Here is a 15,712-nt window from a genome sequence, read left to right as displayed (position 1 = left end):
CGAACACAAATGGAGCACAGCTTTTCATTTCTCTGGTAGTATATGATGTAGAGTTGCACCATATGTATAGTCACACATGTACCTAGGGTAATGATGTCCATCTTATTCCACCATCTTGCCTAACCCTATGTCCCCTCCTCTGCCTCCCCTTTGCCCAATTAAAGTTCCTCCATTCTTCCCGTGGACACCCCCCCCCTCCATTACGGATCAGCATCTACTTATCAAGGAGAACATACATTGGTGAAAAGATAGCCTCTTCAACAAATGGTGCTGGGAAAACTCAAAATCCATATGCAAGAAATGGAAAGTAAACCATTATCTCTCACCTTGCGCAAAACTCAACTCAAAGTAGATCAAGGACCTAGAAATTAGACAAGAGACCTTGCGTCTAATACAAGAAAAAGTAGGCCCAAATCTTCATCATGTTGGATTAGGTCCTGATTTCCTTAACACGACTCCTAAAGCGTAAGGAATAAAATCAAGAATTAACAAATGGGATGGATTCAAATTAAAAAGCTTCTTCTCAGCAAAGAAAACAATAATGTCAAGAGAAAGCCTATGGACTGCATTTTTATAATTTCTCATGTTTTCTACCTCTTTTTACTGGGATTATGAACTGAAATTTCATTAATTTAATGCCATAGAATCCTAGATTGATAGATCTTCTCAATCCTTTATGAAAGTCTTATCTTTCCATCATACCCACCATCATACCCAAGGCTAAGGTTCACACCATACACAGTAAGACATACATGTATATGTATATATACATGAATACACATGTTCACAGTATATCTCAGATAAACCTGAAAGCAATTCTTACAGTCTAAGATTGTTGCCAACTCTAGGAACAGTGGCTACTTTCTAAGTCATAACTAGTGGAATCATTTCATGTCCATAGGCAGTATTTTCCTGATTAATTCTGTAATTAAAAGCAGCTGAAGAGATATAATGAGTATTAGAAGATGATGAATACCCCAAAGCAGCATTCAGGCCAACATGTAGGAAGAAGAAGGACATAGTAATGATAAATATCTTCACTTGCAGCAAAAATTCACATAGCAAACATTTTCAAGTAGAAAGGAATGCACTGATTCATACTTTTTTTTTGACATTGTGTGAGTGAACAAAGTAATACAAACAATGAGAGTTGAAATGTCAGACAGCTAACTACTTATTAGACCCAAGTAAGGAATATTTTCTAACAACTATAGCAAGTTATCTTTTCACTGAATTGAAGGGGGAAAGAAGGAGAAATATTGTAAACCTAATATTACTATAAAAAACCTAATGGATATTTACTTGTAATCATTAAATTATCTTGAGAATTTACTAACACCTTTTGTAGGCTCCACTGTAACTACTTTCCTTCTTCTGTCATGTTTTTTCAAAGGAAAAGGGAATCTGGCTACAGACTACTTTAGACCCAACAGGAAAATGTGATCGCCATTGGTTAGGATAGGGCAAGTTGTGCCACAATGATGAATAAATTCTAAAATTCAGTGACTAAGTATCTCAGTACCTTAGATGTTTATTTCTTGCTCACATGAACTTGGCTACAGTTATGAGTGACAACAGTACCTACACAGCAGTGACTCATAGGACTGTGCCTTTTGGATTCAAGATCTCTTTGTGCTGACAATAAGATTTTATTTACAGCATTTGACAAGTAAATACATTGAAGTAATTGAAAATTTTTTTGTAGCTAGGAAAATTTCCACTTTCTATAAGTTCTAAAACCAATATGCAAAAATATGTTTTAGAAACCTTGACTAAGAAAAGAAAAAAGAATATTTTTTCAGAAATAAAAATGATTCTTCTTGAGAATAATAAGTAATTTGTAAGATGATATATTTCTTACAAAAATCCAAGGATAACATTTAGAAACCTCCCATACAAGTTTCTTCTAGATATCGTACTCAACTAATATGAGCACTGTTCAGACACCACAATCCTGTGTCTTTCAGGTTTTATTTTATGGAGGAAGCTGACAGATGGAGCTGCAGCTTCGTCCTAACAGAGATGTTCTTAGTTTCACAAGAGGTAGTCAGAAAATATAGACTGGAAAGATGCCTTTTCTCTACGCCCACCCAATACTAGCTGCAAAATGTTGAAGGAAAAAAAAAAGCAAAAGAAAAGTTTTCACTTCTTCAAGCCCCACTTACCAAATCACTAACATGGTTCTGTTGTTCTCCTCTTCGACTGTTATTATCCCTGCTTACAAGTGTCATCTGCACTAGTCAGAAACTAAACCACATTTCCAAATTATCTTACATTCAGAGGCACAAATTTAAAAGTATAAACCTTAAGTTAATGATTACATTTTAATCTTACCACTTTGTGGGAATATAATATAAGAAACATCTTTTTTGAATTCATGTCATATTGGGGAAATTCACGTTCATAAAGACAATTACAAATCTAAGTATTTGTAAGCATTCCCAAATACGACAATGTGTGATTAAAATCATTATATATGTTGCATAAGTAAATGTAAATATGGACACCTTTAAAAAGTAAAATTAATATTTCCCTTAAAAATATTTAAATGGTTAATTTAATTTCTATATATGAATATAAATATATATGTAATATAAGTAACATTATAATATTATATATGTTATAATATCTATATATAAGTAACATTAATAAAATTATGGTTCCATTTTAGTATAATATTTTATAATATAAACAGTCAATAAATTATTTAAAGCTAAATTCATTAAATCCTTAGTGAAATGCAATTATTTAAAATGGAAAAGAGAAATAAAAGATAAGAGATTTGATATCAGAAATACATTGAATTACCGAAGATAGGGAACAATTGCAACCACCAACTTAAATTAAAACTGTGCTTTAACTACAGAAGTTTCTGGCTGTCTCAATAAGTTAACTATTGTACTTTAGGGCTAATATATTACCTCTTTTCCCCCCGAAGAATCAGGCTCCTTCTAGTTCAAAGTTCACCATTGCTAAGGTGTGTGTAAGCTTGTTCTGTGACCCAAGATGGTTTTTGAATGCCTCACAGAAAGTTAGAATAAGTGAAGAAAAAATATCATGGATACACATAGCTTCCCCATAAGTTAACTTCCTAAAGCTTGGCATAAAACTTCTCCTTCATTCTCACTGGCCTGACACTAATCACATGATCTGATCAAGAGGCAAAGGGAATTTTAGAAACAGTCTTCAAATAAGGTGTCCATGAGTTCAAACATGTACCAGAATTTCTGGTATAAGGGAGAAAGGAAAGAACAGACATTGAGCACAATGAAGAATCTGTTGGACTTAATTTTTCATAAATATTTATACAATGTGCCTTAGGCAATTTTTAATATTTTATATTTCTATAACTATTAAGGTAATTAAAAATTTCATTCAAATCATAATTAAAGTTTTTTATTAACTAAAGAATTTTTTGAAGAGGACAGTTATGTTTTAGGAATCGAAACCATATCATTTATTATTTGGTATGTACTATTGAGAACACTTTAATAGATAATCAAATTGGATGTTGATTAATGCTGTAATCATTATACCAGGCTGGGAGATGTAAGCCTGTACAATATGAGAATGAAACAGATTTTGCCTTACTTTCGTGAAGTTAAATAAAGGTGCTTAAGAGACTGAAGTCTTATGTTGGATAGGGCTTTGAGACATAGTACCAAAAGATTGTATCAAAATCATTGGGGAATATCTCAGTTTTATTTACTCTGAGTTCTGATAGTGTGCATTTCACCATGTTCATTGTTGCGTTTCCTGTGACAGTTTTCCCCAAGAAAAAATGAAGATTATTATCAGCTTCCCAACAATAACATCCTTCATTTTTTCATGATTAAATTTTTATACCTTCACAGCCGACATTGAAAAATTACTTATGTTCATTTTAGAGAACATAAATTTTTAGAGAACATATTTTACAGATAGGAACCTGAGACTGAGAGCAGCTAAATCTTGTAATAAATTGTAAGATCTGATTTTAAATCCAGAACTGAGAAACCCAATAATGTTTTTGATAGTCTGTTGTTTCCAGAAAACATGTGACTCTTTCTCATTTTTGGTTAAGCCTCACTGTGGTAGAACCAAGTAAATTCTGTCTTAGAGGAGTTTTTAACAACTTGTCTGATTGAACACCTTGCTCATGTAATAGGGACTCTGATTTTTTGAAGTACATCAATATGTTTTCTGATACAGGTTTCTCTATGTACTTTTTCTCTGTAGTGATTCAGAGCAATTGATTTGCCACAACTGGCTTCCACTTACTTGTGAGAGATGACAGCTAAATTTTCAGGAATCTGAAAAACTGACTTGTTAAATAGAGGCGTTATTAGAAATTAAATCTTCTAAATTCACAAGTACATGAATTCTATTAAAATAAAAGTAACAAATATTCAAAACTCATCACTCTTAATTTCTTTTCTACATTTTATAAATATGTGTGCTCTTAAGATTATTTACTCCTACTATATCCTCTATGATAGAAATACTATGTAATGGTAACTGATCATTTCTTCCCATCTCTGGATTTAATGACAACAATATGTCAACCAAAAGGGTTCAGAGCATGGTATTTACACAACAGAAATAAGCTATCACTATAAATTAACATACCTCTGCTCCTACAAAAAAAAACAGTAAGAACAGGTTGTTAAACAGCTACTTCCACTATAACTGTCTAGATGCATCTATGTACCTCAAAGAAGGTTAATATTGTTAAATCAGGAATGCAAATAGAAGGGAAGAAAGTCATACAACTCTTTTGAATTCTTAGGGAGACCTTAGTCTTAATAGCCAAGTATTGTTAAGAAAGAAAAGCATGCTCTAAACTCCTTGGAGTCATATTAACACATCAACATGGAGGGCTTGTGACTTTTTTTTAAATTACTTTTTAGTTGTAGTTGGACACAATACCTTTATTTCACTTATTTATTTTTTATGTGGTGCTGAGGATTGCACCCAGGGTCTCCCACATGCCAGTCGAGCGCCCTACCGCTGAGCCACAACCCTAGCCCCAGGCTTGTGACTTTGATGGTCCACCAGACCCAGTAGAGGGAACTCAAAGTGCAATAAAAGGAGAGCCAGGGAGATAATGGGAGGCTTCTGTGTGTACAGAGAGATACTTGGGTAAGGGAGAGCTGGCATGAGGAAGTCAAGTCCAGGGACCTTCTTTTCTGACTCTGTATGAGTGAAATCTCAAATACATTGATGGGAAGAATGAGGTGGACTCTTGCCAAAGCATTAAATATATACAAAAGAATGTTAAATGCTGGGGATAGTGGCCCACTGTTCCAGGAAACAAGTCACACAATTTGTCCTTGTGTTCATCAACCCATTATGATAAAACAGTGATAGAGTCACCCAGTTGGAAGAGGTGTCTAAATCTGTACTGTTCAATGTGGTAATCCTAACCGCCTGTGGTTACTAAACTCTTAGGATAAGACTAAAGTAATCTGTGTTAACCTTATAAAATAGTTGCTTAAATGAACAAGATAAAACATCTCATAATCATTTTTTATAATGCTTAATGTTGGTATGATAATATTTTTTAGACATATCAGAAAAAGTAATGTGCATTGTTTAGATAAACTTGACCTATTTCTTTTTATGATTATTAGGAAATTTATATATGATCATTAGGAAATTTAATATAATATATACAGCTTATCTTTTTGTTGTGGATTATAGTTTAGTAAAGAGTACTAATCTAAGTAGGTGACACTGATTAAGTATCCCTCTTACGTATGCTATATATGAATCTATTAATTCCTTATTGCACTGGTGGAGAACTAGGTAGAACTAACAAACAAATGCAAAGACAGGAGGGAAGTGTGCCAAGGATAGAGATCTCAAGATTGAAGGCCATGACTGAGTCTATTGGCTGAACCCAGAGTAACAAATAGAGACTCCCCATCCACAAATCACCACTGAATTCAGCAAGACCAGGGCTTGATGTGAAGAGGTAAGCAGGGTACAGTCCATTGAGTCCAGTGTTGATCTTCAGCACAATTCCAAACATGTATGTCTAGATTTAAGCTTTTCACCCTCTGACTGTCATTGGAACACAAAAGATGGATTCATTAATGGTCACAGTAATGTTTTGAATGGTTTTTCCAAAATCAGAGAAATATTTGTAATTTTATATTCATGTACATTTATAAAATTCAAACATAAATGTCTCTTCTAAGAGGAAATAATCTCAATTTTACTTAACTGATCATTGTTAATAGATGCCTTTATTAGAATTGCAATCAATTTTTCTGATATATATATATATATATATATATATATATATATATATATATATCTCAGAATAATAACTTCAGAGTTTTAGTAAAAGTCATCTATCAAATGATGTTTCATCATGTTGTCATCTAGAGTCATAAAATGCTTCCAAAATCAAACATTATATTGTGCAATTATTTATAACAATTATTTATAAGTAATTATAAATTTTGGTAAATTGCACTAAATAGATCTTAGGATTTTCTTAAAATTTAATTATTTGTTATACTAAAAATATCATTTAACAAAATGGGAATCACTCAATAATTATGCATTAATGAAATAGTATAATATTTACAGCCAAATTTAAAATACTGATTTTCATTTTTATGATATGAATTAATCATTTTATTAGTAGAAATATCTCCATCTTAAAAAAAGTAACTTTCCTAGCCTCCCCAAGTATCTAATTTTTTATATTTTTAAGTTTATTCTTTAAACCATCTGATAGAAATTCTGGGCAATTAGCTGGGGGTGATGGTGAATGCCTGTAATTCCAGTAGTTTGGGAGGCTGAGGCAGGAGGATTGCAATTCAAAGCCAGCCTCAGCAACTTAGTGAAGCCCTAAGCAACTTAGCAAGACCCTGTCTCTAATTAAAATATAAGAAGGGCCTGGAATGTAGCCCAGTGTTTAAATGCCTCTGGGTTCAATCCCCATACCAAAGAAAAAGAAAGAAATTTGGACTGGGCCCAGTGGTGTACACCTATAATCCCAGCAGCTCAGGAGGCTAAGGCAGAAAGTTCCCAAGTTCAAAGCCAGCCTCAGCAACAGCAAGGCACTAAGCAACTCAATGAGACCCTGTCTCTAAATAAAATACAAAAGAGGGCTGGGGAAGTGGCTCAGTGGTTGAGTGCCCCTGAGTTCAATCTCCAGTAACCATCCTCCCCCGTAAAAAATAAAAAAGTAATTCGGGGCAATTAACAGGCACTACTTAAGACAAAGCATAGTTTTATTATTTTCAAACCTATGAAAGAAAATGATCTTTACGTATTCAAGTTACAATACTCTTATTTTAATTTCAAATATGTAGGAAAAGTGTAGGGAATAAAAAAAATCAATGATTTATCTTTTAATTGCCATCAACCCTGCCATCATGTGATTTTGAAAATAAAAGGTATTAAGAAATGAACTGAAATAATCCAGGGGCCTCTTAGTAAAGATTCACACAGTTCATAAAGAAAGCAATTCAGTGAGACTGTAGTAAGTCAGGAAATGGTATTTGTTTGGTAATCTAAGTTTCAGTGAGAAAAAAAGAACATGGACCAAATCAAAGTCACTTCATAGTGCAGTATTTTGGCATTTGTTCATGCAAATTTATTCTGCATTGCTTTGGCATGGAATAAAATTTTGATGCCCTAGGCAAGGAACCTACCTTACTTGTTATTCTCTACATCTCTTCTATTGAACACCTTTCAGAAAATTTGAGATACCTTTTGGATGAGCAGAGAAGTAGCACTTATTAATCCTTGAAACTGCATAAAGACTCCAAAATTTACAATTAAGCTTTCCAGAAGTGTATTTCTATAAAATGAAAATAAAAATTTAATGATGATTTTTAAAAGTGCTTCCTTTCCAGTTGATGGCAATAGTGATTTTGGTGAATTAGTAGGATTACCAAACTACTATAGCAGGAATCAGCTTTCAGTGCTACAACAATGAGTATTCTGATGCTTTCAAAATTCTTGAATCCTAAATTTAGGGAGCAAAAGAAGTTATGATTGGGCTGGGGATGTGGCTCAAGCGGTAGCACGCTCGCCTGGCATGCTTGAGGCCCGGGTTGGATCCTCAGCGCCACATACAAAAAAAGATGTTGTGTCCTCAGAAAACTAAAAAAAAAAAAAAAAAATTAAAATTCTCTCTCTCTCTCTCTCTTTAAAAAAAAAAAAGTTACGATTATGAGAATGTTCTCTGTTCCCCCAAAACAACGACAAAATATGATTGCAATACTTTCAAGGAAGTTTCACTTAAATCACAACATATGTTTATATAAACTTGCAAGAGTTAAGCTTTGGGGCAATGCCAGATTTCCAATTAGTCCTAAATCTAAAATTAAAAATAAACTAAAGAATTACATACATACAGTTCACTTGATAGAGAAGAAAGCTCAGCATGACTTTAGAACAAAAATTTGAGCTTTTTAAAATGTGATGTGATCTCCAGCAAATAATTGAGCTTCTCTGGACTTAAGATTCCTTCTGTGTGAAATGAAAGGAACAATTCCCATCCCATGTAATGGCATTTGTTGTGAGACACCTATAAATAAATATATGTGGAAAGCATTGTAAATTTTTTTATTGTGTTAATATTTGATGATTTGATGATATTTGCATCACGAACTTTCGCTGTGTTTACGTCTTAGCTCTTAGTGGGCCTTTTAAGCAAATACTTGGAAGGCTTCAAAACATAACGTGCGGGCCTCTAAACCTGGGTATACTGTCAGGATATCTTTTTCCTGCTTTGTTTTTCTTGGCTTCCCTTTCTCACTTTTTAAAGAGAAAACAGAAGAATATAAGCAAAATTTTTCAAGTAGAGGAAGTAGAGGATATCTTAAAGGGTTTTCTTATATTGAAGATATACTTAAAAATTATAAAAGAATTAAGAGGAGGCTGAGTATTTGAAAAAAATGTAGACTTCGAACTGAATGTTGTTCAGTACAAGAAAACAAATTTAATGTAGAAAAGAAAAAAAAACTGATGCTAGAAAAGACTAAACAAAAGGGGCTTATTATACCCATCAGATTCTATAAAATGGTTCTGTTTTGATTCACATAGGAAATGAGGGAATTTCTTAGACAAAAAATAGACAAATGACTAGCACTGGTCACGAATGGAAGTTTCTCCTGAAGTTCTAGTTTTATGTCCCTCTACTAACTCCCACAATGCTTATATCCTGAAGACTATATGTATGTATGTGTCTCTCTCCCCAAGTTTGTCTGCTTATTTTTCTCTATCTCAAGTTTAAAGTTTGCATTAATTTTAGTTTTATTTTCTTATAAGTCCACGGACTTATAATTCTCTTGCATTTCTAGAATTAGTAGAGAAATATTTTTACCTATGTAGACAGAAACAGGAGAGAGTTCCATTGCTTCCTCCATAGCTGGGTCCCCTGATGGACAGAAAATCTATACATGGTGCCCTCTTGTTCTCACTGTTGCTCCTCTATTCACTCTGCTTTTCTGGTTTTGCCACATCCTCTTGCTCTTTACCATTTTTAAGGTGTCAGTGATATCAATCCTCAGATAACTCACATCATAGCAGATATGTCAACCTTTCTCAAAATAATTCCTGCAATTCCCTTCACTTGACTTGTTTGGGGTAGGAAGTAGCCCAAGAGCACTTAATATTTTTTTCTAAGGAAAATTTTCTATTAGTTTTCTATTTATCCACTTGAGGTGGGTGATGAGCTACAGGTCACCAAATACCCTGTCTCTATTCTGTAGAATGTCCTGCATCCATTCTGGCTCTTATTGTTCTCTTTACCTGTATATTTCAGACAAATAGGAGAAACACAAAAAGTCTCATTTAACAACCTGCTGCTCTGTTTTTTGACCTTGTCCATAAACTACTCTGTGGCATTCAAATCTACGTAAGTAATCTAACTCTCAGTAAAAACACATTCTTAGTTAAGTAGCAATTTTAATATTGAAAAGTGTCCAGAACTCAATTACAGCATCAATATTTCTGTTTTCTATATACTTACTTTTGGATGAACTTCCGTTTTCTCCAGATCAGTATTTCTGGTGCTAAACTAACTCTCTGCCCTCTCCCTCAAAATACAAAAATCCCTTTTCTGATTTTGTGTGCATTTTTGTTATTCTTGTTCAAATGTAGTTTAGTGTTGTGATTTAAAGCTTAGCAGCATTGTTGCTGCGCTGCTCTTGCTTTTGACACACCCATTGTGTTGCCATGTGTAAATGTTTCTCTCACAGGTTGTAGTAGAGCTTTTATTGCCTTATGCTTTTATTACAAAGTTGTCTAGGCTAGCTACACTCCACATCTTCATTTCTTATTCCTCCAACCTTCTGCCCACATTTGAAATTACTTATTATTTGAAAACAACATTTTTCTCTCACTCTTCTACTTGAACAGATTTGAATTATCTATTAGGTAGGATTTAAATTATGTAAGTTGACCCTTCATGATTGTGGTATGACCTAGGTTTCTTCTTTCCATCAATTTCATGACACACATTTTCCCACCACTCCAATCCATTTTCTTTCTGCAATTCTACAAACACATCTAGTGTTTTCTTATTTCCTTCTTTTTTTTTTATTTTGTCAAAACAACCCTTCCCTTTCTTCTTTACCCCCTTTTTTTCACCTTTTGAAACAACACCTGTCAGTCAATGTGTGTAATTAAAATAGCACTGGCCCACAAGTCCAGAGGACTCAGGATGTCTTTGCTTAACCTTGGCATTGTAGAAATTTTACGAAGCACTCACAGACAAGGAAAAGCAAAGAAGATGGCCTCAATGACACTATTAAAGTCCTTTCCTGTGTATTATTAGTAAATTACTGTACATGTTTGGTGCTGTTTTGTTCACTAATATGGAATTTTCAGATTAAATGGTATCTGTCTTTGCTCCTACTTCTAATATTTTATTAATCTATGAATTGAATACACTTATGTAATTTTTTTCTTGCATAATCCACCAAAAATTATGCTATAGCACTACCCAAAGATTCTGCTCTATCCACTTATTAATGTTTGGTTATTTTATTATACTGCTGGGAATCAAACCCATGGCATCACACATGCTGGGCCAACACTCTTGCACAGAACTACATCCAAGACCCTCTATTGGTTTACACTTATCCTTGACTCCCTAAATTACTTACGAGAAATTTTCTGAGGACTGTTGTTATGGTTTCTACTACATGGAACCTATCATCATATCATACATGGACTAAAGACTCAGAAGTCAGTATTGGTTTTTATGTATATGGTTAACAAAAACTATGACCACTGTATTATTTGAAATTGTGTCTGTATGATTTAAGGAAGCATTAGAAAGTTTGATCTGGCTAGTACCACAAAATTACCTTCTTGGTATATGTCAAGGATAACTGTTGTCCATATTTACAGATGAGAATTTGTGTGGAAATAGGAATTTCTTTTTTTATATACAAAGATGCCTCCCGGAATAAGGGGAAAAATGTGGTGTATATATTGTCAAGAGTTAATCTCTGTCAACTTGAGTTCACCTTATTAGATTGGTAGGAAGAAAAGCAACAGAATCAGTGGTGTCAGTCATAGTAGGCGATCAATGATTACATAATAAATTGTAAAACTAAAGTTTCAATTTAGAAGTTCATGAATATTAAGCATTTTAAACTTCTGCTTTAATACTTACTTGCAAATATATAATATTATGCTATTATATTACTATAACAAGATATTGATTCTGCATTAACCTACTAGGAGTGAAAAATATCTGACACATGAAAAAGTGATTTTGTCAAAAAATATCAAATCATTAGCAATTTAGATGTCACATTTTATTTTTATAGAATTACTTGCTCACCTTGGGCTGATTTTCTATAGAGAGAATTGCTGGAGAGGACATAATCTGAATATGAGAAACACTATTTTAATATTAATAAAAGCTTATACAAGTTTAATTTTAAAATGTCTGCAAAGAGTTATGAGATATCCCATGGAAAAACCATTCTGTATCATCTGTTTTTCATTTTAGAAATATCTATATCCATTTAGGTCATTTTCAAATTATGGTAAAAGAGAATCCAAATGTATTGCTGCTAGACTGAAATCTAATGATTATATGGAAAAGACTTTTTCTTATACTTCTTTAAGGCAAATGTTTAGCAAAAGCATTTCAGTGATTCTTTTTCTTTGTGATTTGAGTAATGATCATAATACAACTTAGAAATAAATGTGATTTAGTAACATTTCCATTTTCTTTCTTTCAAAAGTGTAAGCATATACCGTAAATATCCGGTACATTATGTTTTTTATGAGAAATTTTTGTAGTTATGAAATTCTACCCAGATGCCTAACCCATCAAAAGACATTTGATAATAGGCTTTATTCTGTGTTTTAAAAAATATTTTTTTTTCTGGGTGTTTATTTCCAACTCAGCCTGGTATAAAAAAGATGAAGTACCTAATCAACAAAGTAGGAGGAACAAATGAACAAGAAAAGCACATTTAACCATCAGGATCTACAAATCAAATAACAGTTATGGAATACAAAGCCAAGAATGGCTCCAATAAGGGCTATCAAATTGAAGGCTAAAAAGATTAGACCTTGCAAAGGATGAAATAGTTCAAGGTAAAGAGCAAGAGAATTCAAAATCATCTACTTAAATTCAAGACTGGTATGGAAATTGCAATCATATAAAACAACAATAATTCCCTTTTATTATCATCTCACTTCATATGTCATTTTTCTCCTCTCAATACCCCACATAATTCTAATATTTTAATGTATTCTCAAGCAATACTCACTGAACTGGATTTAGCTTAAAAAGGATTTAAATATTGCAGCAGAAATGAAATCTTCAAGGGAAAAGGTAAGTTCATAGTTTTCAAACTATTTAAAGCTATGGGATATTATTGCTTGGTTATGACACATCACAAACGAAACCTGAGTTTCATTGAGAATGTCTCAGGTGGAAGGAATACTAACAAATGGAACTTGGACAAGATAACTGCTCAGATCCTCAAAAATGCTTTATGAACACATCTGAGAAAAATCATTAATCTACCGAAGTTTCAGCATTTTAGTTGAAATATTACAATTAATATCATAAACTATTACAGACCAACATTTTCACCCCAAAGTTAAAACTTAAAAAAAATCACTACATTATTACTTAAAATTGAAATTCTACTACTGTAAATAGTCAATGTGCCTAACATATTTCCCAAAACATTATGTTATAAGAATCAGTAAATCTAAATTCCTTTGTATATAAAATTTGAAGGCATATAAGAGTGTCTCAAAAGCATTGTATAAGCAATTAATGTTTATAGAGATCCATATTTGTGACCATTTCAAGGAAGATCATAAACTATAAAATTAAGGAAATAAGTAAGATGACTTTGTAATAGAAATTCAATTTGAGGTCTTGTGCATGTTACAGATTATTTTGACATAGTACCAAAGTTAAAACAGCAAGCCTTACAATTCTGGATTTTATTTTGGTGCATATTTTCTAGGGGGAGTTTATAAAGAATAAGCTTGCTTTCTTGAGTATGTGATGTACTTTGTAAATTAAAAACAAAGCTCTCAAAACTCTTGTGTTGATTAGCAAAATATTTCTCATATGAATTATCGAACAGGGATGTACAAATAAGGGTAGCATTCTAGACTTTTCTTTAATCATATGGTATTAAAAACTCTAAATAGTTGGATAATTGAAAGTAAGTTAAGACTGCCAGCTAAATTTCAGAAATAGTATGTATGACCACGTTTTCTCATGAAGAGGATACCAGTAAATGTGGTATTAGGAATCTAAAGTGTTCACACCCGTAGATTACTTAAATATATTTTATCAACTTTATGACATAACTTTTACTATTATTAAAATATATAAATTATATAAAAATACTTAGGTTTAAGGGTAAAATCCTATTCTACATACTCAAAATGATATATGTTCAGAGAAATTTAATCTAGATGATTCTGAATGATAAATTATTAATTCTCTATAGGTTTAAAATCAACTATCATGCTCAAGATATTTAAAGTTATAACCACTAAATCCTCTACTGCAACACCACTTTGCCTTACATTTGTAGGATATTATCTTCCATTACTGTTTTTTTCTTTGAGAGCAAGCATTGAATTTGTTTTTTATTGTTTTCTATTTCCCATCCCAGAATCTGACACCTTATATTCTCTCAGAAAATACCTATTGAATTCACATATAAGAATGACAAGAATGAGAAATGACATTACAGCTCAACATCCTGCAAAAAGGCAACTATTTTGTATTCCCATTTTACAAAGAAGAAAGGGAGGCACTGAGAAGTTGGTTGACCTAACAGCAGTTTTAATTTGAGAATATAAATTGTTCTCATCCCAAGGGTGAGGTTATATTGTCCAAAAAGTCAGACATTCAGGGATCTTTTTGCATAAGAAACCAAGGATGATTCCAGGAAGGAATCTATCCTAGGGAAAGAGAGAATAAATTTCCACAAGTTGTATATAAGAAAAATGTTACCAATGAACCCAACACTTCATAAACATTTATTATATACCAGGCACAAAAATTATGTGAGTGCATCTCTTTTGTTATTACATACCTTGCGCCATGTGACTTTTAAAGTGAACCTCCATATAGCCTTCAGTGCAACTCTGTCAAATAGATTCCAGAAAAGAGGGTCAATTTTTTGGATGCCATATCTATAGATTAGTTACTGTGAACTTCAATAGGAAACTTCAGTGATTTGTGTGCTGGGCAGGCACACCTATAATGTCCCTGCTAGATAGAGGATGCTTTCTGTGTGGCCCCTAGAAAACAGAGTCTAACAGTGTGTGTGTGTTGGAAATATTCAATACTTTCTGCTCAGAAAGTGACAGAATTTCTGCTCGGTAGAAGCTCGATGTTTTATCAAAACCTAAAGGGAGAACAGTTAAGTCCCAGCTTGAGTGAAAACAGTTTATACCTGATGGCATCTCAAAGGTCTTTGTCAGGAACAAATGGGATTGGCCTCTCAGTGCTTTTCAGAATTTAAATATGGACTCTGATCCTTTACTTATGACAAAGGCATTCAATCCAGTGGGCACAAACTCTTGTATCCTTGACTCACGGTGGCTGAGGGCTAGGATTTCATTCCTTTTATTAAGCTAAGAAGTACCAATTTCCACCAAAAGAGTTGTGCTAAAAGAAAATAATCAACCAGCCTTTTTTTTTTTTGGTAGAATTAGATTAAATAAAAGGGTACCTAAACAGTTATGCTAAATGAAAACAACCAGCCAGCTTGTTTTTAAAAGTAGAATTAGATTTTTTAAAAAAAGACACAATGATATTAAAGTGAGATATCTGCAGTTTATCCTCACTATTGTTTAGTCAGGAAATTTGTTGCTTTTTTGCTTTGTTATCCATTTAGCCCATTTACAGAAATTGAAGTAAAGCCTCTGCCTGTGTCCTGTGACTTTGATATATTTAGTTATGAGGGACTGGTGTAAACACAATAATATCAGACTGAGTTAACCAAACCTCCCTAGAGTCAGTGGTTTGCTCAGTGACTGGTGTGTGGTGTCTAGAATGATGAATTTAGAGAGTCTACAAATTATTCTTCATAAGTTAGAATAAAGACTATAAATTGTTTGGCTGAGAAGAATTATAAGAAGAACCAAAATTGAGATTCCACATCTTATTAAATTTGTGATTTCTATACGCTTAAAAGACTTTATAATGGCTCAAGAAGGCATTCTTTGCATGAGGAAGGGAAAGATAATTTTC

Source organism: Spermophilus citellus (assembly GCF_964194105.1).
Source record: "Spermophilus citellus genome assembly, chromosome: 7".
Classification (NCBI taxonomy): domain Eukaryota; kingdom Metazoa; phylum Chordata; class Mammalia; order Rodentia; family Sciuridae; genus Spermophilus; species Spermophilus citellus.
The sequence above is the reverse complement of the archived record's forward strand: the minus strand, read 5'-3'. Positions refer to the sequence as shown.